Consider the following 13307-nt stretch of genomic DNA (forward strand, 5'->3'; position numbering starts at 1 on the left):
GTGACAAGGTGTCCTTTATTTTTAAAGTGTGGAATTCAAGCCTATTTGTATAAATATCTTCCAGAGAATTGCTGATGTGCACATCTTTAAGAGAATGATGCTCATTTTGAGTGCCAAGTTCCCCTCTCCCTCTCATGTGGCTGGGTTTTCATTTTTACTCTAGTACTGGACAACTCTGGTGTACACATTTCTGTCTCCATGGTGTTTGAGCTGACAGTTTCTGTTGATCTGAGACTGGTAGGCAGCAACACTTGAGAAATAAGCACCAGAGAACAGGAGAAAGTCACTGTTTGACTATGTTGGGAAGGAAGAATTTTGAACGTCCAGACTACTGTCTTCACTGGATCTCATTTTAATCACTCAGAAATTTTCTTCCAGTGTCTCAAGAGCAAGATTGCTAGGTACATGACAAATTGAATTTGCTTACTCTTAACAGGAGAAAGCACTAATTTCAGCTCTCCAGTGGCCCAGAGAGACCAGTTTTGTGCCTCCAGGTCCAGATGCTTCAGAACCAAATGCCACAGCGGAGTCTTGACACCTCCTCGTGAGAGCAGTGACCTGAAGGAAGGCCTTTGTTGCTAAGATCAGAAGTGTTCTTTTTGTTTTGAAGTTTCAATCGTAACTTTGTTGACTGCAAGGAAAATCCTTATGCTTGTTCTATTTATACCATCTATGGCTCCACATTTTCTTGGGCAAGTCTGTAAAGGCCGACGTTCTCTATACTAACCTGGAAATGCAAAGGACCCTTTCTCTGGGAAGTGCTGGTATTGCTGCAGGGGTTTGGGGCATTCCTGAAAGTTCCATCATTTATGCCTCTCATTTGCAATTAAAAAAAATGAGAAAGTCTTTTTTCTTTGTGGTCCTTTGAGATAGTAGGTGAAACTCGATCAAAAAAATGGAAGCAGAAGTAGATAAAATAAATGAGAATTGGGAGGGAGGTATGATGCAGTTAGGGGAGTGAAGGTGCCTTTGCGTCTTCTACTTCTACCAGTTTTTTTATTTTTAAGATTTTATTTATTAGAGAGCGCACGTGCACAAGCAGGAGGAAGAATAGAGGCAGAGGGAGAAGCAGGCTTTCCAATGATGCGGGGCTCCATCCCAGGACCCTGAGATCATGACCTGAGCAGAAGGCAGATGCTTAATGGACTGAGCCACCCAGGCGCCCCTCTACTTCTGTCAGTTTTGTGAACAGTTCCCCTCTTCCCATCATGTGTTTAGTGTTCTTGTATATCCCGCTACTAAGTCTGTGAAAACTTTGCTTAGGAAAAGCCAAGATACCTGTTTAGGAACCTGAGCTGGAAGGGGCAAGTGACAGGTTTGTCCTAAAGTCCTCATTTAGACCTCAGCCTGCTCTGTTATTCTGAAATCACTCTGCAGGGACAGCTAACATTTTCTGAGTGCTGGTGATGCGTTAGGGGTTGGGACAGACACACCACGAACTTCCCCTGCTACTTACTCCCCCAACACCCTCAGGCATCTGGTATTGCTATCATTTCCAAGTTACAGATGGGGCATTTGAGACCGAGGCTGGTCCGATGATGCCCACTGCCTGGCCTCACGCAGCCAATCCATCCAGGAGCTGGGATTTTGACTCTAGAGGCTGTGCTTTGAACCACCTTACTATTGACAGCATTTCAGCATTTTTCTGTGGGTAACATTTGACGTGGGTTTTTTGATGACATGGTCAGTGAAGTATCATAACTGATAAGTGGGATGGAGGTGGTTTCCGTGATCAGCCTGCACATGACTTGTAACCTGTTTGCTTGGGCCTCTGCTTCCTCTTGCATTTCGTTATGTTTCTGTCTTGAAACCCATGGGTTCTCCTTGCAAATGTCCTAAGAAATCTGGGAAGGAACACCCCCCGATGAAAAAAAGGAACCACGATCGGCTGACGGAGAGTACAGAAATAAAACAAAACAAAAAACCAGAGGCATCCCTAGAGACTGATCCTCGGTGTTTTACTCCAGAGGGAGACTTTGATGCTAAGCATCAAGAATTCAACGCTCTTCATCATTTAACATATTGGGCATATAATTTGTGGGGGGATTACAATCCGAATCTTCTTAGGTGCCTCTGGTTTCTGACACAGCAGCAGCTTTTGAATCCGTGTTTTTTTTTATTTCCCCTGCCGCTTAATCTCCAGAGCAGCCAATTTATAGACGGGAGGAGTTTTTACTTTATCTGTTCCAACCACATTCCCACTTTATGCCTTTGTATCAGGAAGCAGCTTCGACTGTCTGTTGCTTGGTGCAGGTTTGCTGATGTGTGTGCACTTCTGTGTGTGTGCATCTGGATATTCCTGAAGATGCTAGAAACAACGGTGAACAAGTGTAGGAGGGTGAGGACCTATATTGTATAACAAACCAAAGGTACCAAGGAGGCTGCATTTGTTGTGAGCTAAAAGGTTTATACAAAGATTTTCTTAGTAATGTCTAAGATTTTAATAGGGTAATTAATCTTTCTAAGTGTTAGTGCCAGATTATGGGATCAGCTATTATCCCTGGCTGCAGAGTAATCCTTTGTGTGTTGCAACAAGCAGGCCTAAGTGAAGAGAATACTCAGGTTGCCAAACAAAGATATGGCTGCAGCTAGCTTGTTTAGGTTTTTAAATGCATTTTCTGATACAGTTAAAAGAACCCCTGTTTCCGGGGGACTATCACTGCCCTGTAATAGCCATTGAGTTGAGGGGAAAAGTGAAGAAATAAACATACGTGCCTCGTGCTTTTTTATTCCTTAACAGCCAATTATTATTATTTTGAAAATCATGACAGGCACGTTCATGGGAGACCTTATTTTAAGCCAGAAAATACACTTTAAGAGAAAGACCTGCAGGGATAAGGGCAAAAGGTTTTCATCTGATTCCCAAAAGTTCAGCCTCTTTCTCTTCCCTTAAAGTTTAGTGAGAAGGTCCAAGCAATCCAGAAAGCCAACAAGAATGAAAGTAGAACACAGCAGCTAATGAGACTTGGCTATAGTCTTTAAGCAAGATGAGTTATTTAGTATGGCCTATCAAAGTATTGATTGGAAGTAGATGGCTTAGTTCATTGTATTTTCCATATCTATATGGAACAAAACAAAGTTCAGGGCATACTGTAACATGTGGAAACCCTGCCGGCAGAGTCATGTTGCAGTCCAACCAATGGCCTCTGCTCTGGCTGTCTACATGGAGCAGTTATTCAGAACTACGTGTCCATTGGTTTGGCAACTGGTTGCAGTTGCTGATTATTTTCCGCAAACTGCTCTATTCCATTTACGTGGACGCCTGAAGCGCTCTGCTGGGAGAACCACTGCCGTGGCAGAAGGAATTTGCCTTTTGCGCTGTAATTCCTTCCGCGTCCACGGGGCCACGCCCCTTGCGCTGGTTCCACTGTTCTGATTGGCTGCTTACCTTAGGCAGAGGCACTAGGTTGTTCCTTCTTCAACAGTGCGGTCACTTTGCGGTTCAATTCGGCTTACGTCTGAGATCCACCAGAGGATGTTGGCGGGCCGAGGGGGGAGGCATTCTGTAACTTACTTGCCTCTTATACGGATGTGATAGGAGAATGATGATTTAAAAAAGATGCACTCAGTATTTTCCTGTGTGGGGTAGAGCAGTGTGTTTTCTGAAGAGTTTTAAGGGGTGAAGAAGAGTTTGAGTTGGGTGTTTTGGTGATCTTAAAGTCACATCGGTGATCTTAAAGTTCTGTCTCAAACAGCTATATAGTTGTATGGCTGAGCTGGTGGGAGGAATGTGAATATCAGCACACATGCGCCCCTGAAACGGTTCAGGGAGCAGCTTAGGCTGCGGTGCATGCCAGTGTAGCCCCCATATATTGGGTGATGCTTGCAAGTAACATTCCCAGACCACTGCTGCTATTGAGGGGAGTGTTATCCAAGGATAGTCATGATATTCTTCAGTGAAGGTCAGATAAGTTGTGTTTCCCAGCCAAAGGGGCTTAAAATGCTCCTCTAGTTGTCGCCCCCTGCAGAATACTGACCCCGGTGCAGGAGGGGTGCCTCAGGACCGCAGGTGCAAACGAGTGAGAGCTGCAGCATCAAGCAGTCAGTCCCACTAACAAGTAGGCTGCCGTTAACGTTTTGCAGACTTTGCACATTTTACACAGCATATTGATGGGAGGAAAACATTGGAGGAACACTGGAGGAATCAATTGATGAAGATTGATGATTTAAAATGACTGTTTAGCTTTTGCGGCTAGAAAGCCTGAGCTTTCTAGACACCTCTCAGGGACAGGCATGCTTGGAGGTGTTCCAGTGCTAGGTGGGGACAAGTGCAAGAGGATCAGCACACTCTGGAAGAATTCCGATTGGAGAAAAGGAGGGGCTGTTGGCTAGATGAGGAGGAACCAGATACTGAATTTAGGAAATGTGCTAGTCCTATGATCAGTTTACATTAGTGTGTCCAAGTGGGTCTCATTTCAGAGTGTGGCTTTCAACATATCTTTCTGTTGACTTAAACTCTTAGTGTTGTTGGGTACCGGGTCTGAATGGACTCTTTGAACACTCCAGGGAAGATTCTGGGTCCCATATTGGCCCAAATGGAGAAGCATAAGCTCAGGCAGAAAACTGCCCTGACAAGTGTAACTTCTGAGTGGTGTACTCAATTCTATCGTAAGTGGGCAGTCATTTTGATAAAGTAAGTTCTCATCTGTACTAGAAATTTTGTCCGGGACATGCTGTCATTGTGGGTGGGTAACAGTCTTTCTCTGGGCTTTCCCCCTGCCCATTGTATAGATGAAGAGAATGGGAGCAAGATAAAGAGGGTGAGATTGGGGGAGAGCATGGGCTTCACTTCCCTTGAAGGAGAGCAGGCTAGAGTAAGACTTTACTCTGACCCAGTCATTTCTCTCCTGGCTAATGATATGGTCAAGTATCCATATGCTCCAATTAAAGAAAAATTTTTTGTTTTTTTTTTAGTTCTTTAGTGGGTTTATGGAAACTCTAATGCAAATCACCAAGAATAGTGAAAAGTCAACAGAGAATCAACCCAATGATGGGGAGAATGATTACAAGCTCACATTATTTATCATAGTTTCTCATGTTTCAAAACATTCCCAGTTACAGAATCACTTTATAGATGTGAATATATATATATATATATATATATATATATATTTTAAAGATTTTATTTATTTGTCAGAGAGAGAGAGAGACAGAAAGAGCACAAGCAGGGGGAGTGGCAGGCAGAGGGAGAAGCAGACTCCCCACTGAGCAGGGAGCCCGATGTGGGACTCGATCCCAGGACCCTGGGATCATGACCTGAGCCGAAGGCAGACGCTTAACCGACTGAGCCACCCAGGCTTCCCTGATGTGAATATATTTATCAACTCAGTTTATAATAGTCCTGGAAATGTCTTCATATCAGTTATAATGATGCCATTTTTCATGGAAGTCTTTTCCTTTTTTCCTCCTAAGATTTCACATTTATTTTTTTAAAGATAATCCATGGCCATGGTAAAAATAAATCAGAATGTGCAGCAATAAAGCATATTGTCTAAAAAAATCAGAATATACAAAAGAGTATATAGTAAAAATTAGATTTATTTTTTAAAATTTTAACTTATGTGAGCATAGTTTTTGTGCTGCTTTCTTATTCTTTAAATAGAAATCTCAAATATATGCTTTAAATTTGGAAGCTTCTTTTCTTCTGTTTTTGCTTTTAAGATTAAGAGTCTTGGTCAAGAGGCACTTAGGTGACTGAGTCGGTTAAGCGTCTGACTCTTGATTTTTGGCTCAGGTCATGATCTCAGGCTCCTGGGATTGAGCCCTGCATGGGGCTCTATGCTCAGTGGGGAGTCTGCTTGAGATTCTCCCTCCCCCTCTCCCTCTGCCCCTCATCCTTGCTCATGCTCGCTCACTCTCTCTCTCCCTCCCCAAATAAATAAATCTTAAAAAAAGGAATATTGGTCAAATGGGTCTAGTTCTTAAGAGCCTTAAAATGTTTTTTATCTGTTCCTGATGGACCATTTTAAAAGTTTTGGGAGAGTTACACATATAATTTTTAAAAACTGATCTACTCTCTTTCTCAGGACTATTCATTATTGCTTCCTTTTGCTGCTTTGGTTCCTAGTAGACACCACAGAGCTTCACACATATGCATTAGATACGTATACTCAGGGGTTAATGAAGTGGCTGCAGGTCCCATTTCCAACTCCTAATTAGAGATAATCAGCTGGGGGATTTGCGCTACTAAATAGACACCTCAATTCTCATCTTGCCTTCCAGCTCTGGTGTTCAGATACATACTTCTTTGAAGCAGCCTTCAGGCTGCAGTTCTTCCTTCTTCTGCCCCCAACTTCCTCCTGCTTTTCCCCTTCTCCTCCCATTCCGCTTTCTCCTAGCCAGCCTTCCTCCCTTCCTTCCTCTTTTACTCTCTCTCTCCCTTCCTCCTTTCTCTCTTGTACTGTTTTTTTTTTCTTCCTTGTTATTTTGTGTAGAATCCTTTTTTTTTTTTTTTTAAGGTAAATAAGGGGTCTGATTCTTGGAACCAGAAACAGCGTTGTAGAGCCAAGTAGACTAATATCATTAAACACACACAATTAGCCAAGGTGCTGAGGAGGAATAATTTATAAATTATGAAATTACCAGGGAGTAATTTTATGAAGAGAAATAGCAATTTTATTATGCTATCGGCATATGTCAACATACATTTACATGCATAGATGTGACTATTTTTATTCCCAAACGCTTAATCATATCGCAGGGAAGGGCCCTTGGAGATGATTCAGTTCATCCATCTCACTGTACAGAAAAGGAACTAAAAGCCCCAAGAACTGAGGCCACTTGCTCAGGGTCAGAACCATGTGTCACAGCTGTGCGCAAAACCCAATCTTCAGACTTCTGAGTTTCTTCCATTATATCACAGCGTTATGTATTTGTTCTGCCTGTCTTTTTTCCATCCTTATTCTGGAAAAAAAAAAAGCTATAGGAAAACTGAAAGAATGGTAAATACTGTGATGACTAATGTACTCTTATGAATATCTCAATATACTCTTCATTACTTTTTAATATTTTGCTACAATGATTTCTCTTCCTGGGTCTTTCTCTGTCTTCCTCTGTATGTATATGTATATTGTGCATATGTATATCTTTTTTTGCATTTTCTTTCTCCCCCTACCTAAGTTGTTGGAAGTTGTGAACATCACTCTTAAAAAGCTCAGAATGTGTCTTCTAAGAACAAAGGCGTTCTTCTACATAAGCATGACGAATTGTCCCAATGTAACATTGATACAATATCATTATATAATATTGTCTATATTCAGATTTCCCAGTCTCCTTGCAGTATCATTTGGTTTTTCTTTTTTAATCTAGTGATCTGAGTAAGGATCGAAGTAAGACTTTGCATTTAGTTGTCATGTTCTTTTTGTTTCTTTTAATCTGGAATGATTCTCCCATCAGGTGTTCTAGGATCTTTTATAATACTGGGAGTTTTGAAGAATCAAGTTCAATTGCTTGGTTGAATTTGGATTTGTCTGATTGTGTCCCCATGCTTAGCTTCAAGATAAGCAGTTTTACGGCAAAAAGACTTCATGGGTGATATTATGCCTTCTTACTGCATTGCATCAACAGGTAACATGATGTCAGATTGCCTTATTATTGTGGATGCTAACACTGACATTTCTTTTTAATAAATTTATATGGACAAAGCTATTTGAAGGCCATGAGCGGGGCACCTGGGTGGCTCAGATGGTTAAGCGTCTGCCTTCAGCTCAGGTCATGATCCCAGGGTCCTGGGATCGAGTCCCCCATTGGGCTCCCTGCTCCTTGGGAGCCTGCTTCTCCCTCTGCTTCTGTCTGTCTGTCTCTCTCTCTCCCTCTCTCTCTCCTCCTCTGTCTCTCATGAATAAATAAATAAAATCTTTAAAAAAAAAAAAAGGCCATGAGAAACACTATGGGAAGAAAATCCTGTCACCACCATGAGAATCCTATATATTTGTGATAGAAAAAGTCACACAGTCAGAATAGACTTAGAAGCCAGTTTTGGATCATTCAGAGCAGTATGTCTTGCCTCTGGGGCCTTTCATTCTGGTTGTGTTCATAGGTACTGATTTATCCAACTTTCTTCGCAGTAGGAACAATTTTATAACTATACTGAAGTTGTATTTCATATGACTAACTCTGGCGTTAGCAAAATCCTTAGTTAGAGGTCATGGTCATCTAGACTGGGACGCAAAGGGGAACCTGGGGGCCGGGTGTTACAGGAGAGGAATCATGGAGGATCAGGCAGCATTGGAAAAGAGAAGGTACCAGATATTGACATTGGCTTGGACGATTCACCGGTTTAAAGTCTATCTTTTATTCATCTTATCAAAAAACATGTCAGTAGTTGAGTCACTTCTCACTCCATTATTGGGAGATGAATAAATCTTGAATATGTGAATGGTAAGTTTTGGTTATTTCTCCCAAACCAAGTTTGGAGCCTTTAAGGAATGACAGGGAATTTCCCCTCAATCCTTGTCCGATGGACTTCCTTTCCTGGACTTCTCCACCTTATCTCCTCGATGCTTTGCTTCTTGTTTTATTCTCCTGACCTCATTGCTCATCAGTCCTTTTGGCTCCTGCCCACTGGTCAGTTCAGTGCAAGTCTCTCTCTCCTGTCCTTGACCTCATTTTGCTTTGATTCTTCTCTCCCAGACAACTCTCAGGAAACACCCTCTTCATTAACTTGGCCTTCTCATATACCTCCGCCTTATATACTCCTCATTCTAACCTACACATAGGAACCAGAAAATTGCCTTTGTTTCTAAAAATATAGTATCTGGCCTTAAGTTTTCTCACTGTCAATGTAATTTTATTAATAAACATCAGATGGATCACAGTATAATCTTAGTTTCTGTCTTCCTTCTGTATAGAGATCCTCCCTCTCTTTTTCTCACTTCATACCATGCATTTTGAAATATTGAACAACTCATGTCCTTTTATAACTGAGGTATGGTAAGGCCCAAATCAGAATGGCTTTTCTTATTCCTGCTAAGTGTAGAATGGTATTAGTTCTGAAAGCAAGGTGTCGTAAAAGAAATGCAAAGTGTTAAGCGTGTATTGAGTGCACTCATGTGGATTCTGTGTTCAGGATTGACAGGGGTGCATTCTAAAGTGAGGAGATTGGCTGCTCTACCTCTGGCAACTTATCTTTTCCTTCTATGCCCCAACCTCAACATTGATCAGTCTTTCATGATGGAGGCTCTTCTATTAGCTAACCGTGATTTAACGATTAATTCATAACTGAAAATCTTGAGTACTAACCTTTTGAGGAGTAGTTACAATGCCTTTAAGTATGGCTAGAAAGAACCTATGATGAAGCATGATTAGGAAGGTTTTTTTGAGAGGGTGGTGGATTGAAGGAAGGCTTTTCTTAGATCTGACAGGTCATGCTTGATTTGACTGATGCACTTTCTCCCTCTATGATTCTGAAAATGCGACCATCTTCATGATTTTTCTTGACTATTTGAATGGCTATTACAAAAACATGCTCAGGTTCTGTTGGTTTTGAAGAAAATAGAACCTCTCAATCCAGTTTCAAAAATAAAACCTATTCCAAAAAATAAAAAATTTTCCCTTGTAAAAATTATTCACTTTTTTTTTTAAAGATTTTATTTATTTATTCATGAGAGACAGAGAGAGAGAGAGAGGCAGAGGGAGAAGCAGGCTCCCAAGGAGCAGGGAGCCCGATGCGGGACCCGATCCCAGGACCCTGGGATCATGACCTGAGCTGAAGGCAGTTGCTTAACCATCTGAGCCACCCAGGCGCCCCAAAATTACTCACTCTTTAATTTAGCATCTAGTGTGTCATGACCACATTAGCTTTAGTTTATCTTCTTAGGCTTTTTTGTTTTTCAGAGAAGAGTTTTGCCTACTTGTATTACATAGTTATTATATAGAATATATACACCCTCTCTTTTTAAGCCAAAAATTATAAAATGAGAATTTCTCTTACAGTAAATTCAGAGTAATCATTTTAATGGGTACACAGTATCCTGTTGTAATGATGAGCCACAATTTATTTCATATTTCTTGTTGCTTGTATAGTGTGTATCTTTAATCATGAATAAATACACAATAAAAATCTTTGTAGCTAAAGATTGTCTTGCATTTCAAAATATTTCCTTGGGATGTTGAGAATATTGATATACAACTTGTGAAAGAGTAGTAGTGTGTTATATTTCCGTTATCAATATATGTGATCACACGGTATGTGTATATGTGAAAATATAGGTGATATTTCACTGTCAGTGTTGTATATTATATTTTTTCCAAAAGACTGATAATTTTACAGACCAAGCTTAAAAGTGTTTATCTTGTATTTATTGCAATACTAGGAAGGTACAACCTTTTCCATATTTTGTGATCCAGATAGATTTCCTATTTCATGAATTATCTATTTATGTCCTTTGCTCATTTATCTTTTAGAGTTTTGATGGTTTAAATATCGGATTTTATGTGCTTTTTAATAGAACAAAGATAAAAGTCATTTGACTCCTTAATCTGTTATAGAATTTTTTTTTCCCCTGGTTATTTGCTTTTTACTTAACCTGGTTTTATCTCTGTCTTCTCCATCAAGGAGAAACACATTTAAACTGTAAAGAGTAAAACCAACATGAGTAACAGAGAACTGAAGCTCAAGAAGGTGAGAAGCACTTTGCTTCAAATGTGTGAAACTCTTCATTGTTTTGATGAATTACTTTTCAAGGTAATGAAAGAATTTGGAGATGCAATCATGGGCACAATATTGCTCATCTTTGAGGAAGATGATATTTCTAAAAATGAGCGAAAATGCAGACCTAAGCTTACTTTGCTAGGATTTTGGTGGCACTCTGGCAAAATTCTAAATCAACTGTGTATGAGAATTCTTCACAAAGGGGCACCTGGGTGGCTTGGTTGGTTGCATTTGCCTTCGGCTCAGGTCATGATCTCGGGGTCCTGGGATCCAGCCCCACATCAGGCTCCCTGCTCAGTGGGGAGTCTGCTTCTCCCTCTCCCTCTGCCCCTCCCCCCTGCTTGTGCACATTTTTTCTCTCTCAAATAAATAAAATCCTAAAAAAAATTATTCTTCACGAAAGAAAATGGTGGCCAGTTAGAATCAGAATGAGGTCATGAACAATAATTTATGTCAAAGTAACTATTTTTGCATGGGTTTTTGGATGGAAAGATAGAATTCCGTGAACTGTTTTATTTCTGCAGGGCATTTGGTGGGAACTTTTATGATATTCTTACAGGAAGTTGGAGAAGTGTGGGCTGGGTGATAATCCTGTTGGGTGGATTAATAACTGGTTAAAGAGCTCACACCATAGGATACTGATTGATGGGAACTTCAAGTTGTGTTCAATAGGGCTCCGATATAAGCTATAGCTTAACAAACATTTTTCTAATTACTAGGATGGAGAGATCAAAGCCTTCTTACCAAATGTGCATAGGTCCCAAACTGGGAACCTTAATGAATATGCTGGATGAAGGAATCTTTCTGAAAAATCTGAATTGATGGAAATCATGGTAGTGGAAACACATGTAAAGTATAATGAGCTCAGTTTAAAACAATGAATTGAGCAAATATAAGATGGGGAGTCTTCCTGAAAGTGAAAGCACTGAGTGTTTCCATTGTCTGAAAGTTCCAAACAAGAAAAAAGCATGAAATCCTTATCTGTGTCAGTTCTCTGGAGGAAACAGAACTAATGGGGACACACACACACACGCATGCACACACGCACGCGCGCGCGCGCGCACAGGGCATTAATGCGGGGTGGGGGTGTTGGCAAGTCTGAAATCAGGTAGGTGAGGGACTCTGGCAGGAGTCAGTGTTGCAGTCTTGAGTCCGAAGGTGGTCTGAAGACAATAATTTTCTTTTAAGGCCTTCAGCTGTGATTGGATGAGGCTCATCCACATTATGGAGGGTAATCTGCTTCACTCAAAGTCTAGCCTTCATAGCAACGTCTAGATTGGTGTTTGACCAAACACCTAGGTACCATAGCCTAGACAAATTGACATAGACAATTAACCATCACAAAATTGTTCATGGAATATTGAGCTGAGCCAATATTGAAGTGATAGAATTGTCATATATAGATCCGTAATGGTCAACATTTACTCTGCACTGCTCAGAGTACATCTCATGATTTGGGTTTTGTTCTGGGTAACAGTTTTATTCAGCTCATTTCCACTGGAACAAATCAAGCAGAGAGTTGGTGGAGATGGTGAAAAGCTATGAAGACAGACCATTTAAAGAATAACTGGAGGAACTGTGATGCTCCTTAGAAAGGACAAGACCCAGAAGTCTCTATTGGTTCAGGACTCTCTTGCTTGGAAATTACTCCTATTGCCTTACACAGCAATTGAAATGGACTGACTTACGTAACTGAAAAGCCAGGAGTCATCCTGGCCAAAAGTTCAGCTGATGTCTAGATTGCAAACCACATCAGGTCTTTTCCCCCTCTCTCAGCTCTGATTTATTTGGCTTTATTCTCAGGCAAAATTCTCTCCATAAGGTGGTGCCTTGAAACTTTGAGTGTGCATCAAATCTCATAACCCAGAGCAAGAAAGGAGCTGCTCTTTCTCAAAGGTTCTGTAAAAATTGTGGAACTATGTCTCATGGACATAGCCTTTGTCAGATGCCCGCTTAGAAACTGAGCATGGGGGCAGGAAATTTGTATGTATTTATCGGCAGGCCTGGGCACTTACCCATTCCAGGAGTGTGTGTGCCTCCAACCCCTGCAAACAACCACATGCGGTAAGAGTGAGGAAGGTATGGAACTGAAGGAGAATTAAATGCTGTGACCAGAAGAAGATGGGGGAGGGGTACTGGCTAGCAAAAGGGGTCATTCTCCATTAGAAAGGACTTGGTGAGTATTTTTCGAACACTTATAGGCTGTGATGTCTGAGAAGGGAAGAACTGGTGTTAGTGGGCAGAAGTGAAGAGGAAACACATTTCTGTCTCTACATAAGGAATAATATCCTCCTAGAGTCCCAGCACTGTGTGTGTTGTAAGATAACCTGTGCTGTGTCCCCAGAAGAATTCCCTAGAAGAATTTATGGAGAAATTTATAGATATTCTAGAGGCAATTCCTGTTTTGTTTAAAAGAAATTGCCTAGTTATATTAGACAATCCCTTCTATTTCTAGAATTCTGTTATTCTGTTCTCTACATGCACATGTGTGCCAGGGCGTGCACATGATCCTGTGGTTATTAGATTCCCCCAAGAGGGAAATTTAATCCAATTGCCTGATAAGGGCATTATTTAATGTCAGTTGTTTCTGCATTGTTACTTTTGTGCCCATGAATGGATTCCACGTTTCTTTTTCTTGTTAATATAGCATCACCTA

The 13307-nt window shown here is 40.9% G+C and overlaps 1 long non-coding RNA gene across 1 annotated transcript in view; it reads left to right on the top strand.

Annotated features, from left to right (window-relative positions):
* Positions 1 to 284: 284 nt before the first annotated feature.
* Positions 285 to 13307, top strand: part of LOC141370100 (uncharacterized) — a 69569-nt gene continuing 56546 nt past the window's right edge. Inside the window, exon 1 of the long non-coding RNA XR_012373842.1 lies at positions 285 to 401. This is a non-coding gene — a long non-coding RNA (uncharacterized lncRNA). The remainder of the gene's footprint in view (positions 402 to 13307) is intronic.

This window comes from Callorhinus ursinus, unplaced genomic scaffold, assembly GCF_003265705.2.
Source record: "Callorhinus ursinus isolate GAN/ISIS: 27379988/994484 unplaced genomic scaffold, GSC_fseal_2.0 scaffold26, whole genome shotgun sequence".
Taxonomy (NCBI): Eukaryota; Metazoa; Chordata; class Mammalia; order Carnivora; family Otariidae; genus Callorhinus; species Callorhinus ursinus.